Here is a 13,148-nt window from a genome sequence, read left to right on the forward strand (position 1 = left end):
ACAGCGTCTAACCCTGGTGTGCGCTGTGTGTTATGTGTATTTGTATAACTGGAGCATGTTAACTTGCTGGGTGTGGAATGTGTGTTTGTGTGTGCGATGTGCATCCAAATGGCTAGTTTTTATTTATTCATTTATTTGTGTGTGTGTGCGTGTGTGTGTGTGTGTGTGTGTGTGTGTGTGTGTGTGTGCGTGCGCGCACACTGCAGTGTGTCTGCATGTAAGGGGTATTCAGTCAGTCAATCCGTGTGTTTGTGTACGCTGTTCCAATTAAACGCTAGCATGGTAATTAGACAAAGCTTCACCAAGAGACCCTGAGAACTAGGACAGAGAGAAAGAGGGAGGGAGGGGGGGGGTGATAGAAAGACAAAGGGGGAGAAGAAGAGGAGAGAAAAGAAACGAAGATGAAGAGTCAGACAGGAGAGAGGAGGAAGAACAAGGGGAAAGACTAGAGACAGAATGATGAAGGAGGGAAGATGAGGAAGGGATGAGGAGACAGGAGAGCGGAGAGAGAGACTCCAGTCAGACAGGAAAAGAGAGAGGTGAACTAATTGCAGTGAGTCCTAAACATGTATAATTTACTCTAATTGACTCATTATTTGGATTGTATGAAGTCATGCATCAGAGTCCCGTTACTCACACTCAGCTGACCATGCCGTCCTCTGTGCAAACATGCTGCCTGCTTTGTTTTTAACAACTTGAGACATACAAGCATATTCAAAACCCAAACTAAAGCACTGACTGAGCGATGGGCACAGAGACTGGAAGAAGCAATGACAGGAAGACTGAATGAGAGGAATCATGTGTCATTCGTCACACCCATGTGACCATAACTGTACTGTGGCTGCCAGGCTGGCATGTTTAACTCTTCAGAGTCACGGACCGCCTGTCGGCGTCAAAGACACAAACACAAAGAACGGCAAGCTAAACAGTTTTAATGGGAAACACAAAGGTAAAATGAAAAGTAGTAAAAAACGGCCATTTTACCCCAAGACTCTGGAGGGTTAAACCAGTCAGACTGGTGCATTTCATTGAGGACTTAGTATATAAGTATTGTGAGTATCCAGTTACTTAATCAAGGCTGAATCTTTGAGAAAAAAACATTCAGATTTTAGCCATAAAACTTTGTTTCTTTTCAGCCATCTGATGTTAAATAGCACAGTCTGGTTTAGACACATGAATCACAACATACTTATTTGGCTTTATGTGGATTACCTGCAGAGTTAATCTGAGATACAGTTTGTGTGAAATAGTGACCCCTGTAGCTTCAAGATCTGACAGCTGACATGTAGGTGATCGCTTTATATCTGTATTTAAATGGTTAATAATATGTAATCTGTAATATTAGATAGATAGATAGATAGATAGATAGATAGATAGATAGATAGATAGATAGATAGATAGATAGATAGATAGATAGATAGATAGATAGATAGATAGATAGATAGTAATCTATCTGTAATATTATTCTGAAGGGAAATTTCAGTCAGTATTGCATAATATCAGATGACAACACCTTAATGGTTATTTTAAGCAAGAAAGTTTTTGTGCTTTGATAATAAAGGAATAGTTTGACATTTGGGGAAATGTGCTAATTCTCATTCAGACACAAGATACAGTGTCTTGTTGTGCATGCAGCTGTTTATGGTCATAATAAGACAGCTCCTGGTGCTGAGATGACGTGCATTAAAGTTACCAAATGAATAACAGGTGAAAAATAAAAATGCTTCACTTTATTCAAACAATACAGCATCTTATTTAAGTCATGCATAAATGTTATTCTGAGTTTATTTTCCTCCTTAAAAAACAGATAATGAGGACATATTTTTAACGGCAAGAGTTTTAATGCAAAAAGAGACACTGCTGAATGGCACTGCCAAATAAAGGTGACATACGACTTCCGTGTCCATCCTGTAGCTTGCGTGTAATGTCGGAGGTAATTAATATGATTAATTAGAGAGATAATGTCAGATTCCTTTAGGTATAGTGAAGCGGTGAATACGTAGGCCAGGACTCAAACATCAACCTTAATAAATCCAGCTGTTTACTCTATTAACAAACATTTTAAACATCATTTAAAGCCACATTAACTCAAAACGCACAGGCCTTTGTCTCAACTCCAAACTGCATTGGTGTAGCGCTGACCCCTCATCTATAATGGTTAGAGACATCGTCATAGGAAAGTGAGTTACTTTCATTACAAATTCAGATTACTAATGACAAATAGCTTGTTTTTAAGTTGCCATCAATAACTGTTATTGTTTTGTTTTGGCAATGTATTTACAATGTAGATGCAGAGAATAATACAGGCTGTTTGCACGGTGCTTTGATTTGTCTGCTTTGGTTTTAATCAGTGCTATACAACCCCGTTCAGCTGTACCCTCGAGCCTCGGAAAGTTCAGTAGCATAATGATTTTGATTACTTTAACTGAATGACTTTGTTTTTATTCATTGGAACCATTTGCAAGTCAGGGTCATTTGGGGTTATTTCACAAAAAAGTGCGTTTTTAATTTGGGACCATGTGTGTTTGGCTGAGAACAATGCAGGCTTCTCATTATCATTAAAGCTGACTTTGTGGGAATGAAACATCCTAAACACACAAAATTCTCATATCATTGAAAATAGTTACGCTTGTACGCTTGCTCATTATTAGTCACATTCCTATTGCCAGCACTATAGTTGCTGTTGTTATTTTGGTTGCTCTTTATTTTCTCTCTCTCTCTCTCTCTCTGTCTCTCTCTCTGTCCAACCTCCACCCAACACAGGTGTAATTTGAATACTTGAACACTTTGAATTTTCTGGCAATTATTTCATGGTTCAGGCATTAAAGGGTTCATTTTGAATTCCTGAATCGTTGGGTCTCTTAATTAAAGAGTTTGGTCTTGACCTGCTCTTTATGGAAAGCGTCTTGAAATATATAATATATATAAATAGATTTATTGATTGATTGATTGATACAAAGATACAAAACTGTTGTCTATCTTTTGGGATCAAAAGCTTTTTGCTGTGGTGGTACCCTCCACAGTCACTGCCTGTGTTCCCAGCCATTAACTGGACCTACGAGTTGGACACTGGCTTCATCAGCCATCCTCAATGGAGCAACTTTCAGTGTGTGGATGTTTGTCTCTGCGTGTTGTGTTGGTGCTCCTATGTTTATATGTGTGTGTGTGTGTGTGTCTTCTGTGAGTGACTGATGATGGTCCTCTGTTGTGTTCATCCCTTCCGGCCCGTCACAGCCTTAGGGCAGGTCAGAGTGTTGCTATGGCAACCCTAGGCCAGAGCAACACTTTAATGGCGATACAGAAGTAAAAAATGTCAGAAAGGTGAAAAGAGCAAGTTTGAGAACTCACAGTAACGTGCAAAATGTGACAAAGGGAGAGAAGAATGGAAAGTGGAAGGACAGAGGAGGAATTAAGAAGGGAAGGACAAGTTGTGTTAAGAGGAAAAGAACAAATGAAGGATGACGGAAGTTAAAGATGAGAGCTGGAGGGAATGGGGAAATGAGGGAGACAGGAAGGGCTGGATGAGAGAATTGTTAATAAAGGCTTTTGTTAAATTATTAATAAATTATTATCAGTGTTTTAAAGAAACTTTGGACATAAACAATTAGAGCCTATTTTCTGTTTGATTCTTTCCCCCCTTTAAGTAACTTATACATTCTCATTATTTCTCTCAAATTGTCACACAAACACAATATGATCATTCTACGGCAGGACGCTGCTTAAATACTAACCCTACACTCCACATGTAATAATGCCAACCTTTGTTGAGAGTTTGCCCAAACAGATGTGTGAACAAAGATCAAACCACTATAAATCCACTACCTACGGTTAGTGAGTATGAAGCGTTCAATCCTTCTGAGGTGTGGTTCAATTAGTTCTGTGTCTAGACTGAAAACTTCATGTCTGCATCTGTCTGTGTGTGATGGGCCAAAAATAGCTACTGCTGAAAAGAATTTAAACATGCTTGGAAGGTCCTCTGCACTGCTGCTACAGTGCTCTCTGTCAGAGTATAGATATATACTGTATATACTGGTGCATATTAGCCAACCATCCACTAAAAATAGCTGAGCAGCTTCTTGAATTAGTTGTTAAGAACGCACTGAAGCAGTTGCTACTGGATAAAAGCTAATTGCCATAACCTCTTGCTTTCTTCCTGTGGTGTAAATGCAGTGCTTTCACTCCCACATAGAAAAATTAACAAAATTAAATGACATTAAGTTAAAAACCATCATCATTTACTGGACAATGAATGCAACAACACACAAATCACTCCTCCCGCACAAGATTAAATATATGTAAGCTTTCAGGCTAAAACAAACACATTACTTGAAAATAAATGCAAAAAATAATTAAAAACAGAATGCTATTTGTACATTGTGTCTGTATTCCGATTCATCAAAATTTCTTGTGGATGATGCTGTTTGTAAGCTGTCACTGCTTGAAAACATATGGAATGAGAGTGGAAAATGACCCCTAGTTACCTGACAGTAAGAAAACAACTGGAGTGAACTATATTTGTAACCACAGCATGTAACTTGCCACAAGCCAATGTTGGAACAGATGTTTTGTCAAATCTAGCTCCTCATACCTGGCAAAAATCACTAATTTCTTGTTTGGTTTCCAGGGGGCTGTAAAGTTAAAACCAAGCGGAACCAGAACAAATGTCAGACCGTGTGCATATATTGCCAAACAGGGATTTGGACAGATGTTAGCATTTGAAATTTGTCTGGGAAAATTCATCTTTCTGAGTGATTAAAACTTTGGCAGACTAGTTAACTTTTTAAATGAAAAGATTTTTGGAATATATTTCAGCTAAAATCAGTATGCAGGTTGGTGAAATACAAAGTGACGTTCTGCATCATCTTAACACATTTAAAAAAAAATCTGTCACAATTCGTTTGTTCTTGCACCAAAAGTCTTGGTCAGAGTCTAGAAAACAGATCTTCAGACCAGGCCGTCGATTTCTGCATAGTCACAACTTAACAACGGCAGCCATACTGCAGTTGCAAATTTGCACTTTTATAGCACACTCAACACCCTCGTACTAAAGTTGGGAAAAGGTGCAGACAACATCATTTTACCTGCCATCTGCCATCCACCATTTTGAGTCCGAACAATTCACTTCCCATCTACACCTCTGCTGGGACCCTGGGTTCCCGCTGAAAGCATCTCTCAATGGGTGCAATCCATAATCCATTAACACTTCTACTCAATTCCCATGGTGTGCATGTATTAACAAATAGCAATCGCCATACTCCTTTAATCTGTGATTCTTGATGTAGAGTTGCTGCTGTTGGAAAGATGCCAAAGCCCCTGAGCTAAATGGACTCCCCAGTACTGCTAGTGCTCCCATGGTGTAAATGTATTAACAGCTTCACTGACACATAGTACATAATAACTCTAACCAACCAAACATTAATGGGGCTCCTGGCCAACTGTGGCCAAGGGCCAAAGCTGAGCGGAGGCCCCTCACCACCTGCTGTGCTCCCCTTGTTTTAATGTGTTAACCGCTAACACGACATTTCCAGCAGCACTAACTCATTAATCAATGGCATTAAAGGGGTACTTTACTTTCAGAGCACACCTTTACCCCAACCCATTGGGCTATCTAAATTGAGTTTCACTAGTTTTTGTTTTGGGATATGTGTTGGAGGAGCAATGGTTTCAAGGGTAATGTCCCTTTAAGGAGGGACATTAAAAAAAAAAAAACAGTTGGCTGCCAGCTGAAATAGTTAGCTTTTGCATGGAGACGAACTGCTAAAGAACAGTTTAGCATTGGGAATATGGAGGTTGCATGGCTGCCAGTGAAAATGTCCCCTGTATACAATGCATTTTTAAAGATCTCAATTTCTGCTATGTTAAATAGGCTAAAAATGTGTCTGTGCATACAAACAGCTGTATGGCTTCATTTTGTAACACAAAATTTTACTTACACTAGTTAATTGTACATTAGTAATTCATGGTATATCAGTATGTGCTCTTGAACAGCAAGCCCTGGCAGGGTGATGCAGCAAAGGTGTTCAAGCATCCTGAAGGAGTTTACTACACAGTTTCATACTAACGGAATCAACAGTTTGAGACAAAAATACTGACTTCAAAACAATTTCATTGATTTAAGATTTTTTTTTTAGCTTGTGCTATCACACCTGTGTCCATAGCAACGGTCTGTTATACATGGCAACAGTATGATACACAGAAATAACAGACAGTAGAACACGGTAACTGGCCAATCAGAATAAAGTATTCAACAACACCCTGTAATAATAGGTATTAGTGATGTTGGTCAGAAAAATCTGTTCTACTTTGGCTCTAGCGATGATCAAGCTTTCTGGGATACACAACAGCGCTTTAGGGATGTCTACTATGATGGAGTTCGAACAAACACTGTGTTGTTATGGTTCATTTGGTTCATATTCAAAGCAGCATCCTGCACTGTATGTCCCAATGATACTGTATTACAGATCAGTTTTCATTCCTGCATTTATTGCTTTGGGACAGTGAGCTGTTTATTATCTCAATAGTGACTGCACTGTCCAAGATAATGAGAACAACATATCTGTATTCTGCTTGACAATTCTGGATGTTGGATTTTCCTTTTAAGTGTGCCAGCCAGTGATGTTTCCAGCATTAATTCCCAATGATCACCAGTGAAGGAGGGCAATCAGAGTACAGACTTCACTTTGTTCTACAACACAGAGAATGCCATAGAATAACCACAGCCTAATGAACCAGGGCTTGTAGAATCACAAGTTACGTAGTAAACAACACCAATGGATTGGAACTTGGGTGTGCACCATAATACCAAACACTGCAATAGCAATCTGCATACAGCTCTCCAGTCTGCAGCTACGAGCTGAGACCAAAACCACATTTAACTGCAGAAAAACTCTAAATTTCTGTTCTGCTCCCTCGGAGTAAACGTATTAAAGCGTATTAACATCGCCTTTCCTATGTTCCCTTGGTGAAAATATATTAGCAGGGCAAGTGACATTTCCAGCAGTGCTTCTAATCAATCACCTGCAAAACAGAGTAATCACTGAAGCAGCTACACTCTGTTAAAGACCAGCTCTCCTCAGCCTTTCCAACTTGACTGTGGGAGCAAGAAATATTAGTTGCTAATATACAACATCCCCAACACCAGCAGTCACAGAATGACCAGATATTTAACGCAGGTTACAATAGTAACATAGCAGCCATTTTAAACAATGTATACATGTATATTGCATATATAGGAGTTTAGGAATTGTAGTGAAAAGTACTGTAAGTAACAGGATTTCTATAGTTGAAAAACTTCTCTTATTGGAACTGTTCATTCCGTCATGTAAGAGCATGCTGTTACTGTGTTATATCATTTTGCTACAGTACACAATAGTCAACCCAGGGCTCCAGTGTCTGTATGTCATTCTTCTTGGATACTGAAAGCAGTTAGTTATCAAATAATGATTCTCAACCTTTTCAGACCCGAAGCATAGAGGTTTATCTGCTGGCAATAACAATATTGTAGAAGAGAGATCATTACTTCAAGACAGAACCTGTTAAATTGAAGATTGAGGGTTTTGTGCTTGAGGCTTTTTAAACTTGCTGTTGCACACCCCCCACCCACCCTCGCCTGCCATGAGAAGGGTACTGCCACTTCAGTCCTGTTCTCTCTTGCTTCTTGCTTTTTCTACATCGTCAGCTCAGCTGAGGTGCATTGCCCCAATTCAGTAACAATGAGTTTGTACCTTTTCAATTTCAGGACCGACACAGCTTTGAGTGCTACATTTTCATTATTGTGGCCTCTGATCAACACCTCCGTTTAGGTGAATTGAGGGTTGGGAGTTAACCGCGGGGTGGATCAAAGACATCTAGAGAAACCCATAGATGTTTTCGCCTGTGGACATGGTGTGTCAATAACTACCATTTTTTTCTGCAGTTTACCTGCTTTGTGATACCCTTGAGACTGGTTAATGCCTCTATTGTGGAGCAACAAACAGCCTCTACGGGGTGTTTTGATACCGTGTGATGATTGGCCTTGATGAATGGAGTTAGTTGGAGTCATTGTTAGTCCATACTACAGGCTCAGGTGAGGTTGGTGTCAAGACTAAACACAAACTACACCAAACTCTTAAAAATCTGTTGACTTTTAAGAGCCTACATTTCAAAAATCTGTTGTGACTTGGATTAGCACCACTCATGTCTCCAGGTTTTAAAATTCAGTCTAGCAGGTGCAGTAGCAGAGCTATGCTGTGCTAAGCATCTTCTGTCTGAGAAAAAAAGGCACAGGGCAGAGAAAGATAGCTTAGATGAGACTGGAGTCAGGGGTCAGTGCAACTTAAAGTATGGAATGATTTTATTCTTGAGATAATCTTAAATTGAAACAAAACAGAAGTGAACAAGCCTTTTAATATGGGGCTCAGGATAAAGATTCAGATCAATCACAGTTCATAGTTCTCAGCAGTAAATAGCAGGAATAACACTGTGGTTAAAATAGTCACCATTCATTGGTCCTTTGCTTTGCGAGGACACTACCTCTTTGAGGCGTCTGAGCAAGTCTGACTTGGAAAAGACCTTGGGCATTCCCAGTTCTTGCTGAGTAGATTACATTTTCCAGCTGGACTGGGAGCGCAGGGGAATCCTCGAGTTGAACTAAGGAAGTTGCTGAGGGCCAGGAGGGACAGGAGGGACACTTTCCTTTCTAAGACACTAAAAACTTAACAGAGGGGTATTTTTATGGGTTGAAAATTCTAACAATTGATTTAGAAAAACTTCCCCAAAGATCTTGAAGAAAATGAATGTAAACGTTCTCATTTTTATTTAAGTTCAGTTTTTTCTGATCTTATTCTAAAAAGAATAAATATCAGAATGATTCCAGTGTGGAAGTCTAACTATAATAAAAGTAGCATTGATGATTTATAACACTTATAAAAGTCTCAAGGCTAGATTTTTTTATTTAACTATTTTTTATTATTTGTTGCTTCCCTAAAAAGGTTTGGCATCGGTGTTTTTAACCATATCTGTGAATGAATTACTGAATAGTGTAAATGGTAAATGGTCTGTGCTTGTGTAGCTCCTTTCTAGTCATTTCGACTACTCGACACACTTTTACATCACATCCTCATTCACCCATTCACACATCATTCATTCAGGAGGAGACTATTTTCACACACTGAAGCAATGCTTCAGGATTGAACCAATGACCTTCTGACTGACAGACAACCCACTCTACCTCTGAGCCACAGCCGGCCGTAACAATAACATAACAGGTTTTTTTCTTGGCAGACATTTTGTCATAGTAGTAAAAGCACAGGTCAACTTGACTACTATGAACAAGGCCTATTGACATAATAAGCATGAATACGTGTCAACAGCAATCTAACAGCGGCTGAAAACTTCTTTTGGCTGCCCTCTGGTTTAACTTCTCACCTTGCTGCAGTGATGTACAGGCGTACTACAGGGTGTTTCTGTAGACTGGGACATTACTGTTGGGTGTACTTACAGGCTCAGTAGAGCATACTTCTTCCACCTCTTAGAAATGCTGATTGTGGTGAGAGGTGGAACAGCCTCTCACCACAGCAGTAAAATGCTGCTTTTCAGCTTGGTAGGAAATTACTTTTGAAGGAGTGATACGTGGGAATGACTAAAATTATAGATACAACTCCTACTAATCGTAAACCATACTATCAAACAAATTCATTCAATCGATTGGAAGAGCATGAACAACTAAGCAGGAACTACTACACCTTTCTTACTAAAGCTTTGGCGATGTTGCTGCAAGTCCCCCAGCTTGATGAAGGCAGTTGAATATGTCTTTCCTAAAAGTTTTAAGAAACAGTATGCTCTTTCAATGGTATGTCCAACAATAACTACACAATGACACTTTGGCAAAATGTGCTCCTTGCCAATGGTTGCTATGGAAACAATGACCTAGCCAGAGGCGACACATCGCTGCGGGGGACAAACAGGGAAACATCAATCAACATCTGTATAACACAACTCCGGACATAATCTAGTTATTTACTCTTGAGAGGAACATCTGCACTAAAGGAGTTTTCACATATGTACATTTTTTTTTTTATCTGGGACAGATTTGTAAATAAGTGAAACTAGCTTCCACTATGATAATCTTGAGTCCCCAGACGGAGACGCAGTCTGAAGTCGGAAGATCCAAAACATGATTTTAATGTATTACTCTGTTTTTACAGCACTGCATCATCAACAGTCACTAATGGATTTACTTTTAGTTCATGTTTACTAATAGCTTCACTGCTTTATTTTTCTTTCAGTCATATTAAAGGGCATCTGATCACTTTCAAACTGAATGACTGTCCTGTTCAGAAAAAGGCTGACATCCCACAGCTTCACTGTGAAGTTGCAAAAGACATACACACATACTAAATTAATATTGAGGTCGAGATAAAATAACATACATATATTGTGTATTCTGTAAAATGTGTATTCTCTGTTCCAAATTACATTTTCATTTTAGTAAATAGAAGTTGTACAGCCAAAAAACTGTTTAATGCTTGAACTCCCGACTAATTCACGCTCTACTAGAACCAGCTACTGAAGCAGCAGTTTAATTGTGCTTCTCTCTGAGAAATGTATTACTGAAATGAAATAGTGTAAATTGCACCACAGAAATGACTTGAACAGTCAGCAAATGAAATGTCAGTCGGTCTGTCTGTCTTTCTTCTCACTTGTCTATTTTTCTCTGTTACAAACTCTGCTTGGGGTCTGTGCGGCCTCCACAGTGACCCCGAAGGTCCCCACGTCTCTCTATGCAGGCTGTTCTCATTCACGGTTCCTTCCTATACGTATGAAAAGTAATGCAGTATAGTTTGTATAAAACTTATAAAAGCCTTGACTTTTGATTATGTCTCCATTGATTCTGAGGAATAAAATGTTTTTGTCTGTTTTTGATAGTGGAAGGCGAACCGTGCTGTGTAACGTGTTGTAGGTAGGCGTGTTTGACATTTTGGGCTGTCTGCCATCAGTGAGCTTCATTCCATTTCAGACTCACTGCATTTCAAAGTGCCATTACAACCCAAGTTCATAAACCACTATCTCTGTTGAGAAGAGGCATTATATAGCCTGTGATGTAAAGTATGAAGGTGCTGTTTTAATTTTGGATATTTCATATGAAATCAGCTTTCTTAAAACTTAGAGTTTTCCTTGGTTAATAATGATATCATCCAATAAAGTGCGTGTGTGTGTGTGTATCAAATCTTGTACCGTGGTCACATAAATGGGATAAAGATGGGGTTATCAAACTGGACTTTACATTTCACATCCCTCATTTAATCGACACCCTCACTGTTACGTAATTTAATTACTGATGCACACGGCACATTTAGTTTGTGCTCTTGTTAAATTTAGATATTTCATAGACTTCTTGTCTTGTTTGGTCCATGACACAATCCAGATTTCCTTTGAACAGTCGATATATTTCCTATCAAGTTTCATCATTTAAAGAGATTTTAAAATTTCAATTCAATATTAATATTTGTTTATTATTATTTTATTAATATGTCTACTAAGAAGAAAGAAAGGAAAAAGTTCAATTTAATACACTGGGCTTTCTGCTATTTAAAATCAAAATCAAATGCAAATGTCTTTACTATCCCCTTAAACTCCTCTGTGTACTCTCAAGCCAGTATTTACAACTTATAACTCTAGGACAATACTAAAAAATGATTTATACTAGAATAACAAAAAATTAAAATAAGAAAAATACTTTTTTAAATCTACAATTCCCTAGAGCCTTAACATGCAGCTTGATACAAATCAACACCACAGTTGTAGTTCTTCCACTTTGCAAAGTAGGGTTGTAAATAGGATCATTAAAAGATATATCTACTGAATATATCTAATATCTAGTACAGCTGAACTAATAAGTAGGTTGGCTGCAGAGATGATCTATGTTTTAGCCATAACAATACTTGAACGTGCCCATCCACAACACCCACAATGTCATTTGGCATCTGTCTGCCATCAAGAACAGGCAAAAAAAAAAACTCTTCTCTAAACGTTTCTCAGAATCAAAGGAGAAATAAATTAAACTGATGGCATTAACATTAACTTGTATTGTTCATTTATCAAGGACACTGTGTTTGTTCTGAGAAATGCTATAGATATGACATGCAACAACATGCAAGCACAGCAACAGCAGCATCCATAGCAACCACCGTAGCAATGATAGAAAACATTGCAGAATATCTGTAATAAATAACAAACTAAAGATCATAAGATCCTGTTTACACTTGGTATTGACCTCGATGATGGTGATCGGACAAAAAGTGGACAGCTCTAAATACAAGTGTAAACGACCACGGAGCTGCATTGTGATATGATCAGTCAAACACAATTGATGTTTTTGTGTAAACACTACTGAGACTTCGACAAATACATCATCCATGCAGGGTGTGGTGATTGTCACGGTGGCAGCAATCCAACACTCGAAGTAATGCAGAATAGCGCTGATGTACTTTGTTGGAGTTCAAATGAAATGAGATGCCAGTATCAGTAAAAACAATCTCCAGAATCTGCACCCTGCTGTCCATTTACAGAGAGCGACATTTCTGCCCACTGAGCCCCGTTAGTCAGCATGGGTGAATTTCAAAACTTTAATGTCTCTTTTCAATGGGTCTGACACCCCGCATATCTGTTTTCCATATGCCTACTGAAACTTTGCTCTGCACTCCATAAGAGCAGTTAACATAACATTGATATGATTTGGATTATCATATTAAAGACAATACAGACAATTGTCACACTAAGCCCAGATACACCGTTTTAAAAGGTGGAGACACTGCGAATAAATAGATTATTTTTTTTTTAAGGTTAAATCATTTAAAGTAAAACGTTCTCACTCTTATAAATATTTGTGCAAATGATGTGTGTGTTCATTTGCATTTAGAGAGGGAAAGTGAGATCCAATCACTACTGGTCACTTGAGACGCATGTGGAGACGCATTCTAATGCCAGGTGTGAACTGACATACTTAGAGCTGTCCACGTCTGATTGCATCAACAAAGACACATGTTAATGCCAGGTACCAACAGGGCAATACAGACCATTCACTGAACGAGGATCATAGAATAATATTGTTTTTTGTTATAATGCTGAAATTGTCAGAATATATTACATTTTCCACTTGAGAATAAAAG

The 13,148-nt window shown here is 38.6% G+C and overlaps 1 protein-coding gene across 1 annotated transcript in view; it reads right to left on the bottom strand.

Annotated features, from left to right (window-relative positions):
* csmd1a (CUB and Sushi multiple domains 1a) overlaps positions 1–13,148 on the bottom strand; it is a 313,136-nt gene that overhangs the window by 187,236 nt on the left and 112,752 nt on the right. The window lies entirely within an intron of this gene.

Source organism: Pempheris klunzingeri, chromosome 1, assembly GCF_042242105.1.
Source record: "Pempheris klunzingeri isolate RE-2024b chromosome 1, fPemKlu1.hap1, whole genome shotgun sequence".
In the NCBI taxonomy this organism is placed as follows: Eukaryota; Metazoa; Chordata; class Actinopteri; order Acropomatiformes; family Pempheridae; genus Pempheris; species Pempheris klunzingeri.